This window comes from Rhamphochromis longiceps, linkage group LG1 (genome assembly GCF_057381845.1).
Source record: "Rhamphochromis longiceps isolate RC_006_pf linkage group LG1, R_longiceps_female_GT1.1, whole genome shotgun sequence".
Classification (NCBI taxonomy): Eukaryota; Metazoa; Chordata; class Actinopteri; order Cichliformes; family Cichlidae; genus Rhamphochromis; species Rhamphochromis longiceps.
In genome coordinates, this window is record NC_140557.1 from 28,134,447 (window position 1) to 28,148,745 (window position 14,299).

The following is a 14,299-nucleotide window of genomic DNA, read 5'->3' on the forward strand; positions in this document are numbered from 1 at the left end:
CTGTGTGATTTATTACTATTACTGAAGGTCCGCGACTCCGAACTGTAGTAAAGGGACCTCTGACTAATACGGCGGGGTCCCTGTCGGCTCATAGCCGAAAAATAGCTTTACTTTGTTGTGTGGGTCAATTTTTCTTGCGAGAGACAGAGAGAGGCGTTGAAAGACTGCTCCAACGGAACTTATTGTTTTCGGAGGAAAACACGAACACGGTGTACAGTCGAGTCTTAATAGCTTACTTACAACTGGGCTCGTCAGGCACTCTTCTTGGCTGCAGTGGTTATTATTATATTTACATGCTTCCAGCTCCCGTTTTTCCTCGACGACAACTCGTACCTTTCCACTCGCCTTTTTCTCCCTCCTCGCGCTCACAGACACATAACGTGTATGGCAGTGCATTCTCCCTGCAACACGGACTATACTGCCCATGATGCTACATTCTTTAGAGCTATGCTTGTAGCATTCTGCCTGTTAGCTTAGCACAACAACAACAACGAAAAGGCGCTCTCTCACCCAGGAAACACACAGTCGCAGAGAGAGAGAGAGAGCGTCGCCCTGTAACCATGGCAACCATAACGCTGCCGCCTGGAACAACAGCACGTAGCTGTCAAACAAAACCCAAACAGTCCTGACCCGCGACAAAATGAAACAGGAAAGTACCGCAGTGTAATCCATTTATTTCAACAAAGTAACTGTATTCTGAATACCACCTTTTTAAACGGTAACTGTAACGGAATACAGTTACTCATATTTTGTATTCTAAATACGTAACGGCGGTACATGTATTCCGTTACTCCCCAACACTGGTAATCGCAATGGACAATTAGTGATACAAAACAACTGTTTTATCCTGTGAATAAAAGTGTATGTTTTTGTCAATGTACCATGGTTATAACAGAAGCGAAACGCAATATTGTGTCAGGACAATTCACTATTTATGCACAATAAACAAAGGAGCATAGCGCGACAATTTCTGTTCAGCGCCAGACTTGCTTGTAACCTATATCACCAATTATGTTAAGAAAAATGACGTATTAACTACTACAAAACTCTGACCTTTGTGGGAATGCTTGGAGCAGACTAACATGTGAGCTGGAGTGTTCTGAGATGTTATATTTGGTATATCCAGACCATCCGTCGGCTCTTACTTCGGAAACATGGCTTAAAAAATTTCACTTCAACGACATAATCCGATAAAAAAAAAAAAACGATCTCTTTACCCGTCGGCTTCCCGTGGCTGTCATGCGACCGGTTATTGCAGTTAATAATACAACAGCTTCTTGCCATTTTTTTGGGTTTCTTTTTATCGCTGTGTAACTGAGTTCAATTGAAAGCCTGCGTGCGCTAGTACCTCTTGCCACAAGTTCCCAGAATCCTTTGCGGTTTTATCCCTGAATGACGTCACATTTTCAATCTTTATCCTGGTGGGCCGGTCTCTAGTCAAAATGCCCGGGCCGATTTTTTGTCCCAGTCCAGCCTTGGCTCTCCCGCCGCTCCGCTCCTCGCTCGCCCGCCAGCCGTTTTACTCACCGGACCTTCAACCTCGCCATGGCACAGCGGCTCCGCCTACCACCTCGGCTCAATGGAGGCTCCCGTGCCAGAGGCTCGGCTGTGTACCCCGCCTGCTGCCTCTTCCCGGAGAAAGCGGCGCACACGGCGAGCGAGAGGGGAACACGAAGGCGAGGGCGAGAGAGAACATGAAAGAGCAGGAGAGAGAAGCATAACAGGCTGGGGGAACATGGGCAAACATGACAGACCGGGGAGGCATGGAATAAATGCGAGGAGAGGAACATTCCTAAATGGGGAAAACCCCACGTAAATAAACAGAGACACACAGAGAGGAACACAGAGGGCAAAGACACAAGGGGAGCCTAAATTTACAAGAAACCAACATAGAATAAACTCAGGACTAGTAAATGAACCTTAAATAATAAACCATAATACAAAATGACATCAAAATACCAGAAACTCAGACGGCTGCGTAAAAATAACCCATAACCATGACAGATATATTACTTTGATAAATGTAAGCACATTCACACCTTGTGTTAAGTGACCTGGCACATCGCTGAGCACATGAAGACAAAATGAATATCAACCCATCATAAAAAAAAAAACCCTATAAGTGAAGAAATTGGGTAGTCCACTAAAAAATGTGATTCTTTTCTACTGGGATGACTGGTTGCAATGTGACAGAATTTTCCAGTAGCTATTCCTCACGTTTCCTGAAAAAAGGGACTCTGTAATATTAGATCTGATAAATAATGTCCTAACCCCTCCTTCTTGCATACACAAACACTTCATGGTACTGCATGCGGGTACTGCATGTCATCACCTGTTAATCTGCTGCAGTTCGTGTCCTCATGTCTCTCTGCACTTGCTCTGTATTCTTCAATAACCAGGCGTCTCCTGACATTTAGATGTAAACGCTCCCAGTGAGCTGCAGTTACAGGCAGTGTCTGACACAATAATCCTTAATGCATCACTTCAGCAGAAAAGAAGCCTTCAGAGAATTCAGTGTAATTCTCTATGTGTGGTTGTTTTAAAATAATGTGTGCCTCATTATCTAAGATACAGAGATATAGTACTGGAAGAGTACTTATCCTTCCTCCATTACACCGCAAGAGGGAGCATCTCCTAAAATGAGCAGCTGTAGTGGGAGTAAACCTGCCAGGCCACTCACTCTAGCAGTGTGCCTAGCAAAAGCCTAGTGACTGTGTACAAGTGTGTAATGGTTACTATGTCTATATATTTGCAGGTAAGCAGATAAAAAATAGTAAATAAGTTGACTTTGCCCTAAGGATAGTCCACAGGTTTGCAGACAATGTGGGAAAGTTGGCTGTTAATCCTCGTTGTGTATGTTTATTGTGTATTTAGCGGTTAGCGGTGTAGATTAGCCTTGAAGCTAGCAATTAGCAGCTAGAGCTAATTGACTAGGCTGCTTGCAGACCTCATGAGGCTGTATTTATACACGTACCTGTCTGTAGTTACTGTCAATTAAGACTGAGAATCACAGTATCTTTATGTTTATGTTCTATGTCATTTATGCAACTGTAAGGAGTATTGGTTGTTTTGTATTGTAAAGAGGCCAGGCCTCTCACCATAATGCAGTTAGCCTGGCAAAAGCCTAGAGACTATGTACAAACGTGTAACAATGTACTATGTTTATATATTTGCAGTATATACAGTAAAAGTGGACTCACAGAAAATTAAAACAAAAACTACAGAATTTGAACAACTAACAAAAATAAAATAAAATAAAATAAAATAGAAGAAATAGTCATAGTTGCCTCTCCAAGGTGAGCGTTTATTTACAAAGTGGAAAACAGGAAATGAGGCACAAGAAACCACTAAAAACCTAAACTGGGAACAGTAATGAGGAGACCTGAAATAATAAAAAAGCGGAATGTAGAGCAGAGAGATGCAGGATGAATGAAGAGTACATCATGAAACGCAGACGAACCGACAAGGAGCAGGGGTAGACGCACACTATAAATACACACACACACACAAGGCAATCAGGAAATAACACGCAGGAGGAAAACACAGCTGAAACTAATGAGCAAGACGAGACACAGACATTCAATGTAAAATAGGAAATTCACAGACTGTTTTACCAGCACAGAGACACGAACAGAGCACTGGAAGAGGATATAGGTAGGAATAACAGAACATTAAACACAAAACGTCATGTCGTTAGACCCAGGACCATGACAATCGGATCTTTCAAATACATGGTTTTGTGTGATGAAGGAGTAAGCATACACTAGCAGTTTACAATAATGACAGTGGATGAAGTAAGACACTTATTGTAATAAGCTGCAACAGCTTCCTCCACTGTGGACTCATTGGCCTCCTATCATATCAGAGACATTGTTTCACTGCCAGCTCAGAAATGAAACAGACTGAGTAATATTGACTTTACTGTGAAATTTCACTCTGTGTGTGCGTGTGTCCAGTGTTACAACACTTGAACTACAGCTTGATAGATTACAGTGAAAAACAAGAGAACTGCAATCAGTTTCATAAACATTACAGGAAGGGATCCCAGGAGGAGCTGCTGGAGGTCACGTAAATTCTACTGAGACAAACTGAAACACGTCCATCCATCTTAATCAAAAACGTCTTGTTCAGATCGTCTGTTTAAAACTGGATTAGTTTTACAAGCTAGTTATTTTTACGAAGTTCTTTTTTAACAGAATGAAGATGTCAAAATACAGATGACATGACAGGTAACGATCGCGTGAATAAGTAAAGTTAGGACCATAAAATAGGGCTGCAGTCACCCATTTCCTAATAACTCTGGGAAAATTACACTTAGTTCGTTCTGACTCATTTTGATATGCGGAAATATTTCACAGCTATCGCACACAATGGACGGAATAAAATGGGCCGGATGGAGTGAACCGGCTGTAGGAACTAACAGAGTAACACTGGAACAATATTCCCATTGTCATAAAAACAAGGAAAACCCCTTTGTTGGCGGAATGACGCAGAGGACTCCCTCCTGCTGTGAGTGCACGGAAGCTCTCATTAACCCAAAATGCACCGCTCTTCCTGCTGGTTAGCAATTGTGACCTGGGTAACAGCTCACTATGGAAACTCTTCTTATTTTTGCGGAGACAAATGAGCGAGGTTTAATGATGGCTGCAGAAACAAAGACTGAAGTGCAGTGAGGTAACTGACCTGTTCCTCTAACAAATTCTAAAAAAAGCTGCAGTAAAAAAAAGAAAATCTGTAAAAACAGACATAATGTGCCTACTTGTAATGCGCAGGAACATAACAGGAAGCTTTCTGCTGGACAAAAATGAGTGTACTGATGGGTATAGCAGGTTTCTGCAACACCGTAGAAAACAGCTGTCGTTAAAAACGCATCGCACTTCTGCTGTTTACCAAGTACAAAGCATGAAATATAAGAATTTAAGCTCATCATGGACTACACTTATATAACCGTTTCTACTCTTAAGGACCAGACACTTCATGTAGCATGCATCCAGTATTTCTTTTTCCTGTTTTGTTGTTGTTGTTTTTATTTTTATTTTTTTTTATTTGCTCTTTAAGTGGTTTATTTACAATAAAACATTTTTAAAAATAAATGAATAACAAAACAGTCAAATGATGCTTATTACAACTCAACAAACCCTGTAAGAGAAGGCTTTCTTTCCACACTCTTGTAAGAGGCTGTAGAGTGTTTGTGGGAGTGGTGGTAGTTTTCTAGCCCTCAGGCCCAATATTGTTCTGGGGCCTCTCGCACTAAACTTGCACGCCTGCTTTTGGGTCACTCCAGGGAAACAGTGACTCAATGATGACCTCAGACCCTCAGAATCAGTTATTTTTTATACATTAGCTTAACGTATTTATTACTTGACCATCATGGGTCCAAGTTAAAGGCCCTAAAAGTACAGTTAATACATTTAACTCACACTCAAGTGTTTGAGCATCAGTGTTGTCAGGTGTGCTAGGTTTTAATGCCAAAGCTTACCTATATTTTTATACGAGGATCATAACCTTGCAAGTGGAGAAACTAGATTAGTGTTTAGTCTAAGGAGCCTGGAAAGAAAAGCGTCTGGACTTCTTTAAGTTGCTTGAGATTAGTGTTTACGTGCTTCATATAATAGTTTGGACACATCACATCAATTACCAACTTTAGGCACTAAATATGTTTTTTTTAAATCTGCCATCTAAGCATGCAGAAGGGGCCTGAATTTGTTGCTTCATTGCTTGTTCAGCTTGTGACAATTTTCTTTTGGCAAAAATGTAAACTTTTAAGGGATCTGTTTGTTGATTTTGGCCCATGTCCTTGGTTAACTAGCTTTCATAGCATAAAGCCAAAATATTGCACTCCTTCAAATATACTAAAGCTGTTGTAAAAAGTAATAATAATCTGCTCATTCTGAGGAGGTCAGATGGGAGCTCTTCTCAGATTTGATTGATTTCATAAAGAATGAGCTTTGTGAGGCTGCAGGGAGAAGAAAATTCAACTAATAATTTGGACCAGAGTTTAACAAGTGACTGCCTTTCTTCTAACTTCAGTTTTTTCGGGAAAACAAAGGTCAAGAGAAAGCAGCAATAATTCAATTCAGTTTTATTTATATAGCGACAAATGACAATAATAGTCACATCAAGGTAAAGCAAGCATTCAGGGTCACCTGCTCAGCTCTAACTGTACGCTTTGCGTCAAGTCTAAAAGCCCACTTAAACATGAACACATCCTTGTACACAGTCAGTTTACCAAAAGAGCAGAAGAGTTTACAGGTCAAGGATCTGGAACTGACTGAGAAGTCACTAACCCCATCATCAGCATTCCTAAGGCCTCCCACATGGAAGCACAGAGAGGACAACTGGGTCTGGAGCAGAGAAATAGAGATTATTTCATCATCAAAAGTGCAAAAGGAGCCGATCGCAGTCTCCTGAATGTTTTCTATGGTCAGCAGTGACTTTACTGGGAGGCTGACTGAAATAATAACTTGTGTTATGTGCTCACATTATGTCTCATGGCTGGAGGAGTTTACCCTCTGACCTTCAGCACTCATTTAATCAGAAATAAAGAGTAGTGACCTGAGGGAAACAAGGTTTTAGAATAACAGGAAAGCTAATGCTGAAAATGTTATTGTTCTGATGGTATTTGGGTTATCTGAGTCACACTGTAAAAGGTTTATGTGACTTACATGAACGGTTCCTGCAGCTCTGCAGGGATTAACAGCACCTCCTGCACAGCAGATCCTCATTTTGCATTGTACCTCATTCTCTACCACTTGTTGCTCTTTAAAAAGGTCCACGTGCTCACACATGTGCAGATTTAGGTGCTCTGAGAATGAGACACTTTCTGGTTAAAAGCCTTGGAAAGTATTTTGAGTTCCAAGAAGGATTTGATTCACAGGCATTCCTGATATGCGGGGGTCCATATGGTTTACATGCTGCCACTTTTCCTCAGTATGGGATTTCTCTCTCAGGGATGGGTGGATACTCAGTGTGACTCAGAAGATCTGATCACCACTAAATAATATTTTGTGCCAGAGAGCCAACAAAAAACATAAATACATTTTAAAGCGATGAACAGTCACATTAAGGTTGGCCAGTTGTCCACTTGCTATTAGGAAGTGGAAGTGGAAGGGGTGTCAATAGCCTGACGCTCCAGCATCTCAGCAGTGTACTCACTTCCATCTGGACCTCTACTCCACCACAGAATGGGGTATTATATGTGGTGCACCACTGCACTCATCCATCCAACCATTTTTTAACTGCTTTTCAAAATGAAGCATGATGCATAAATTCAGTGAGGAAGATCTGTAGTCGCACATCTGTTTGCTTCCAATGTGTTTGTGGCAAATCTAAGCTTTACAAATCCTGCTCAAATCGCTGTCACCGCTGGGTTCTCTTTTCCTGTGCTGGGCCATCGGAGTCTAACTGCCAGAGTTTTGGTTCCTGTATTGGCTTCTTGCTTACTCTGGTTATTAGTTTTAGTTCCCTATAATGGGGAAGGGGCCCCACCAGGGGTTTTAATCATCCTACTCTGAGGTACCCCTGAGCAAGGTACCATCCCTACACACTGCTCCCCAGGCGCCCAAAGGCTGCCCACTGCTTCACTGAGAGAATGGGTTAAATGGAGAGAGGAATTTCCCCACGGGAATCAATAAAGTATACATTATTATTGATATTACATGTTTTCTGTTTCTGCTGTGGTGGTATTTTTATATTTTCTCTTGCTTCTAGTGTTTTTCTAGTTACTTCTTCAGTTTTGTGTCAGTGTTGATGATGTGTCGCTCCCCAAGAGCAGACTCCTCTTGGGGAGAGTCGAATCTTCAGCCACTCTTGCTCAGCCCTGCAGAAACGTTCTGCTGCATTCCAGATACCTCTGAACTCGGAAGTGACGTCACTACAGAGTTAGCATGAGATCCTAGTCAGACTCGGATCCATACCATGGATCCGAGTGAAAGAAGGAGGGGGCAGAACAACCAAAGACAGCAGGACAGGTCAGGTACACAGAACAATAGAGAGACGGTGTGTTCGATTTAAATGCATGCACAGTGACAAAATGAAGACTTCACCGTCTGCTATTCCTGTCAGCTAAGAACAGGAAACCAAGGCTACAATTTACAGATGAGATCAGATTTGGACAACAGAAGATCAGAAAAATGTTGCCTGCTCTGATGAATCTCAATATTTGACAATTTGGTCAGAATTTGGTGTAAACAATATAAAATCAGTTATGACCACAGCCTACACGTCTTCTGATGGCTGCTTCCAGCAGGATAACACACCATTTCGCAAAACTCGGATAATCTCAAACATGGCAATGTGTTCATTGTACTCAAATGACCTCCACAGTCACCAGATCTTATTCCAATACAGCAGCTGTGGGATGTGGTGGAACAGAGGATTTGCATTAGGCTCCATTTTATCTTAAAGATCTCAAAGTACCATATCAACCAAGTGGAGCACTTTGCTCTTAAGCTGCTGGCTTGCTTGTGGTTTGGGAGACAGAGATGCTCTCTGGTTTTAATATTAGGCTTAAAACTTTCCTTTATGATAAAACTTATAGGGCTGAATCAGGAGACCCTGAATCCTCCTTTAGTTGTGCTGCAATAAGCCTAGGCTACTTTAGGCTTTCCACAATGAAGTGTTTCTTGTTTACTCACCTTTTTCACTCAGTTAATCCAGGTTGTATTTGACTGAACCTTGATTAATACTGACAGGTATATGACTGAGTCACGATGAAAAATCTTTTCATATGAGTTTTTCTAAACACATCTGTAACCTCGCACCGCAGCTCCTTAGGTGTCCTCCTAAAACTGCATCCTTCATGATTTAGTTGGAATCAAGTATATTGCATAAAACATGACGGTATGAAATAATTAACTTGGAAATGAACTAGTCCAAAGCGGGAAACTATCGCAACAAAATCCAACTTTTGCCCTCACATTTGTATTTCCTAGAAAGCTTACAGAGATTTTACAGATAGCAAGATGACAAGGCTGGAAAGGAGAAAGAGCATGAAACCTCAGCAAAGAAGGGAGATCAAAGCAATCTCAGGAGAGGGCAATATATTTAGAAAAATAAAACATTGAGCGGCTCCTTCTCGTGATTCCTTCGGCATCTGTGCTGTCAGATGACGAGTGATTAAACTGCACCCATGACCAGCGTTCCTGTTTCCGAAGGGTAAATACCACCGATCTTTTGCATTATGTGGATATAATGGATGTTTTGATCAAGTTACCCTGTGATCTGATTACAAGCATTGGCCTTGTGAGCGAAAATGACTTCAGAGGAAAGGAGAGTTCAACATAGACTTTACCTACCACATGAACCAAATCAAGTTTGCAAGGACATCAAATCATATCAAACACAAAACTGAAGAACCAGAAACAAAACCACAACTCCTGAAGGATGTCATACATGGTTTGAAATACCTATCACAAGGATATGAGTCATTTTCCTAAAGCTAGAATATCACATGCCTTGCCAGATAACTGTGCTCATCCATAGTGACGGTGCAAAACTGAATGTGTCCCTTTAAAAGCTGTTATTGGGAAAAAAAAAAAAAGAATCCCTTGCATCACATTTCTGGCACGTCACATTTCCCAGTTAGTATTCTGTTTAGCTTATAGGCTGAAAGCACGGTGAGGTGAGCCACACTCAAAATCCTGTGGAGGATGATCACTGCCCTCTATGGTCAAATCTCAAGAAAGAACGAGTTTGCTGTGTTCAGAAATGTCCTCTGTTGCATTGAATGTGGAAACAGGGCATGACCCACTCCCATAAAATCTCAAATTCTGCATTCTTAAATTCTGACTTGCAATTTTTATTATATGTATTATTTACAACAAAGTAACTCAAAAAAAGATATAAATTACAGTTTTCACATTATTTAAAGGAGTACTGTGGAGTACTAAAGGAGTACTGCGTACTGTGCTGTAGAGAAGTCGGCTGAAGTAAGCATGCTATCTGTAGACAGACCCTTGAGAGAACATGAGAAAATGAAGACACGCCCATGTTGCAGTAATACACAGCTGTACTTCAGAACTGCGCAGTGTTAAGGTGTGGTTACAGGTACAAATATCTGTAGGAGAGGTAGTAAGCACTGATTTTCAGCCCGGTGTTAAGAAACTCTTTAAAAAGTTTAGTGTGAAAATAAAGGTTTACATTTTGACTGCTAACAGCTGTTTGGAAGCACAGCTTTGATGGGAGGATACCTGAGAGAGATGACACAAAGGAAGCCAGGCTTTCTGTGTGTTAGTTGCCTCTATGAAACTGAAAAAAACAGTCAGTTTTAACAGGTATGACATCGGTGTCACACCGGCTCTGCTTTAGGTTCTATGTGTGCTCACATAAAAAGTTGTCTATGCAGATCATCAGTCATCCAGGTTATAGTAGTCTAAGAAAGAAAGCCACTGGACTGCTCTAAGTTTCATAAAGACTCATCCATGAGGCTTCTTCAGTTCTAAACTAAAGAAGCCTCATGGATGAGACGGGGAACTTCACTAAAATTAAAAAAGTCCAGCTCTGATTCATGACTTTTGCACAAAGTGATGCCATTATGAGTGCCTCTTCTCCAATCGGAGACTTATCTGATGATGATGATAAAAAGTTGACAAAAATCTATAAGTAAAAAGAAGTAAAATGCAACATGGCTGCAAATGAGATGATTAATGCTGCAGAGAATCATAGCTCTTGGAATTTAATGTACAGAGCACTAAAATAAATCTTTATAAAAATTAGTTAATCGTTTTATTGCTGTGCTGCTGTTCATTTCTAAGGTGAACAGAAGACATTTAAATATAAAATGCTACTATGTGCCACAGCCTGATAAAAGAGATGGAGAAATCACTTCAGCTTGTAATAATGAATTTGACTGATTAAACAGCTATTCGTGTATGCTCTGTGTTCTAGTAGCTGCAGTTCCAGCAGTGTAAAAGAAAACAACATTCACATAGAAAATGTATCCCCCAACAGACACGCTATGTGGATTACACTTAAAACATGCTTCAATTAAAAAAAAGTGAAATCTTTCCATTTCCAGATGATTATAAATGAAAACTGTGATTATAACTGGCTCCTGACCAGAGGGGTGCGCTGTGAAGTCAGACTGATGAGTTTGCAAGCTTAAAGTCAGAGTTTTCTGTGTCATGCAAATGGCTTTTTCTTACCTGGTTAAATCATTGTGGTAATGATAACCTGTGTTCAGTATAAGTTACTGATATAAGAACCAGTTTCTGGTCACGATCAAAATATTTTCCTAGTTTTAGTTTAAAATCATGTGGAAGCACCACATTTTCACTGATTATTTAATTCACAGCATGCTTAAAATGCAAAATAGATTCTATAGTGGTGGAATACGTTCTAGGCTTCATGGACAATTTGTTAAGGCATAGCTGAATAAACCACTGCATTGTCACTGGCATACCTGTTCAGTCAATCATTTATAATCCATTCCACTTTAATCTGATCCAAAGAAAAACCCAAAACAATTTCATGTCTCCTGTTTTTTGCCACATGGAGCAAAAATGTTTCATGTTTAAAATGTAGCCAGTTTAAAGTTTCAGAGCTCTGATGTGCAGCTGCATCTTCGAAATAAACATGAGCACAGAGAGTGTCCTCAGCAATCAAATTAATTTGAATTAACTGAAACTACTCTGTGCCATGTTAATGTTCATTTCTGCTGCACCGATCACTTGTCTTATCTGTAAAAATGATAGATTTTGCAGCTATATTTTTTATTGTCTGATAACATCTCTGGCTGGAGTTGGTGGCGCTCATAGGAATCATTTTATGTGGAAGAAGAGTCACATGATCCATAAAATACCCATATTCTTGTGAGCACACAGAGATCCTGAGAACCTAGTTTAACAGAGAAAGATACCCGTTAGCCACACTTGAGGTTTTAGGTTTTCTTGAGCCAGCTTGTCCAAAGAAAGCCTGAGTGTGTTGAACTTCGTTTCTTATTTTACCCCTCAGGCTATGTATTCAGTATAAGTCACAGTGATTCAGCCAGGTAAAAAGGGAGCCATTAATTTCACTTTGTAGCACATCTCTCCAGATTATTTGTAGTTTGTGCTCTGCATTCTGCACAATTATTTGTTATGTTGTTGGTGGAAGTTATGCACCAACTCACTCTTTTTTTAAATGTATGCACCTATAGCACTTTATAAATGTATCCTTTTCTTGATTTCACAATAATAACATCTCATCTATCTTCACAAAATCTGAATTATGCATAATGTACTATTACAGCATGATTGTGTTGTCTAGCAATCAACTAGCAGTAGATTCAAATTCCCATTTTTTGCACTAAAAAACATCTTTTTATTGTTTTCAGTGTGATTAAATCTTTTTGCCGAAGCAAAAATAGACCAAACAATACACCCACATGGTCACTAGTTATATTTACTAATATATGTTTTGAAGTGAGAAATAATAGCACCAGCACTTTTCCACTATAGTATCACTTCATCACCGTGTTTTATGAACAAATTTAATTTTTAACTTAACCTATTATGTTCATCCTTACTTTTTCTCATATATGTCCTGTTACAGTGGTGGATGCATCATGATTATATACAGGGAGTGCAGAATTATTAGGCAAATGAGTATTTTGTCCACATCATCCTCTCCATGCATGTTGTCTTACTCCAAGCTGTACAGGCTCGAAAGCCTACTACCAATTAAGCATATTAGGTGATGTGCATCTCTGTAATGAGAAGGGGTGTGGTCTAATGACATCAACACCCTATATCAGGTGTGCATAATTATTAGGCAACTTCCTTTCCTTTGGCAAAATGGGTCAAAAGAAGGACTTGACAGGCTCAGAAAAGTCAAAAATAGTGAGATATCTTGCAGAGGGATGCAGCAGTCTCAAAATTGCAAAGCTTCTGAAGCGTGATCATCGAACAATCAAGCGTTTCATTCAAAATAGTCAACAGGGTCGCAAGAAGCGTGTGGAAAAACCAAGGCACAAAATAACTGCCCATGAACTGAGAAAAGTCAAGCGTGCAGCTGCCAAGATGTCACTTGCCACCAGTTTGGCCATATTTCAGAGCTGCAACATCACTGGAGTGCCCAAAAGCACAAGGTGTGCAATACTCAGAGACATGGCCAAGGTAAGAAAGGCTGAAAGACGACCACCACTGAACAAGACACACAAGCTGAAACGTCAAGACTGGGCCAAGAAATATCTCAAGACTGGTTTTTCTAAGGTTTTATGGACTGATGAAATGAGAGTGAGTCTTGATGGGCCAGATGGATGGGCCCGTGGCTGGATTGGTAAAGGGCAGAGAGCTCCAGTCCCACTCAGACGCCAGCAAGGTGGAGGTGGAGTACTGGTTTGGGCTGGTATCATCAAAGATGAGCTTGTGGGGCCTTTTCGGGTTGAGGATGGAGTCAAGCTCAACTCCCAGTCCTACTGCCAGTTTCTGGAAGACACCTTCTTCAAGCAGTGGTACAGGAAGAAGTCTGCATCCTTCAAGAAAAACATGATTTCCATGCAGGACAATGCTCCATCACACGCGTCCAAGTACTCCACAGCGTGGCTGGCAAGAAAGGGTATAAAAGAAGAAAAACTAATGACATGGCCTCCTTGTTCACCTGATCTGAACCCCATTGAGAACCTGTGGTCCATCATCAAATGTGAGATATACAAGGAGGGAAAACAGTACACCTCTCTGAACAGTGTCTGGGAGGCTGTGGTTGCTGCTGCACGCAATGTTGATGGTGAACAGATCAAAACACTGACAGAATCCATGGATGGCAGGCTTTTGAGTGTCCTTGCAAAGAAAGGTGGCTATATTGGTCGCTGATTTGTTTTTGTTTTGTTTTTGAATGTCAGAAATGTATATTTGTGAATGTGGAGATGTTATATTGGTTTCACTGGTAAAAATCAATAATTGAAATGGGTATATATTTGTTTTTTGTTAAGTTGCCTAATAATTATGCACAGTAATAGTCACCTGCACACACAGATATCCCCCTAAAATAGCTAAAACTAAAAACAAACTAAAAACTACTTCCAAAAACATTCAGCTTTGATATTAATGAGTTTTTTGGGTTCATTGAGAACATGGTTGTTGTTCAATAATAAAATTATTCCTCAAAAATACAACTTGCCTAATAATTCTGCACTCCCTGTATGAACCAGTGATCACGATGAGCAATACTTTCAAACTGCTTTTTTTCCTATTATTGGCTCTATGTGATGTCACTGAGAGCAGATATCCTTAATTTTGTCACCTTAGGAACACAGCAGCTCCACACTCTGTACTGTGGAAAGCTTTTGTTTGTGAGGGGTAACCAATCAGAAGAAAGCTGG